The 1437-nt window shown below is 34.4% G+C and overlaps 1 pseudogene; it reads right to left on the bottom strand.

Annotated features, from left to right (window-relative positions):
* Nucleotides 1-311: 311 nt before the first annotated feature.
* LOC129246618 (U6 spliceosomal RNA) lies at nucleotides 312-366 on the bottom strand (annotated as a pseudogene).
* Nucleotides 367-1437: the final 1071 nt, after the last annotated feature.

Below are 1437 nucleotides of genomic sequence, written 5' to 3'. Positions count from 1 at the left end.
CTCAAGGCTCATCAACAAGATAGCAGCAATAGAGCAATAATTGCGTGTATTTTGTTGTTGGTGGAGCTCTCTAGACAAAAACAAAGTAAATGGCAAAGAAAGTTTGACAATTTAGAGAGCACACAAAATTATAAAAAAGCGAGTCAGCTACTTTGCTACTACTACCTTGTTGATGTGACTTAGCCCAACTCCCATTTAGGATACCTGAGAATTAAACCGTATAAACTTATATTTTATTTGTTTATTTATTTAAAAATTGCTACGTTAGGTGCGAGCGCTATCAAACCATGCTGACTAAAACTCTCACAGGGGCTAATCTTCTCTGTATCGTTCCAATTTTAGTATATGTTCTGCCGAAGCAAGAACGCTTTTCAATTAACTTGCTGCAATATTCAAGCCATCATTGAGGACATGCGGTCAGATTTATTGAATATGTAAAAAAGTATTAAAAAATTGGACCGATCGGAGTAACCATGTAACTCGTAACCGCGGAGGATAATACAAAAATTAATTTCGACAATATATCTGATTTACACTACTATTTTAATTTCTCAAATTGAAAAAAACAACTCTCTTTGTATGGAAGAAAGCGAAAAATCCTTACTTTTTTATACTAAAATTCATTGGCCTGTGAAAGTGTGTACCCAGAAAAATTCTAGAAATCCTAGTTAAAAGTTGAAATTTGTACGAAGTTTTAAAAATTTTGAAACTATGCGTTATATGGGTTTTGTTGCAGTATGAGCTTAAAATATTCTTATAAAAATAGCGGTGTGTTATAATTCTTTGGGTGTTTATAAAAAGAAACCGTACGGCTAGGAACTCATAGTGGTTAGGTCAAGAGTATATGGTACACATTGAGCGTTAAATAACCCAATTCAGCTGAATTATTACAAAAATTACACTGCCTTAATTTATGACCGTGTTTGCATATTCAAAGAAGCAACCATTTGGTTTAGTGATTATTCCAATATTTAAATAATTCCCTTCCCCTTTTTATAATACAAGAAATAAAACTACTGCCCCATTGTATAACTTTTTATATCCACATTTTCTTGAGGTAAACAGCTGCCAAAATTTCCAAAACGCCAAAACGCGAACAAGGAAGCGGAAGTAAAAATGCGCACAACCCACAATGCCACAAAAGGTGGAAAGAAGCAAAGGCGCAATCGCACTAATAACAACAGCAATAGCAACAAATACACAATGATGTGAGAGTAGTTACAAGTGTGAGCCGAAGAAGAGGAGAACTTGTGACACTTACCGCACTCCGGTATGCACCAACTGTTGGCGTGGGATCTAATAGTGGTTGCGATTAACAAATAAATATATTTGTATTCATTGTCTGTATATACGAATGATATGTGTAGATATGTATTCATAATATATGCAAGTGTAATGTGTGAATGTTGAGCAACTCACATATTAGATGCTCTTCCT

This window comes from Anastrepha obliqua, chromosome 4 (genome assembly GCF_027943255.1).
Source record: "Anastrepha obliqua isolate idAnaObli1 chromosome 4, idAnaObli1_1.0, whole genome shotgun sequence".
Classification (NCBI taxonomy): domain Eukaryota; kingdom Metazoa; phylum Arthropoda; class Insecta; order Diptera; family Tephritidae; genus Anastrepha; species Anastrepha obliqua.
Note: the sequence above shows the minus strand (reverse complement) of the source record. Positions and strands in the feature narration are given on the sequence as shown.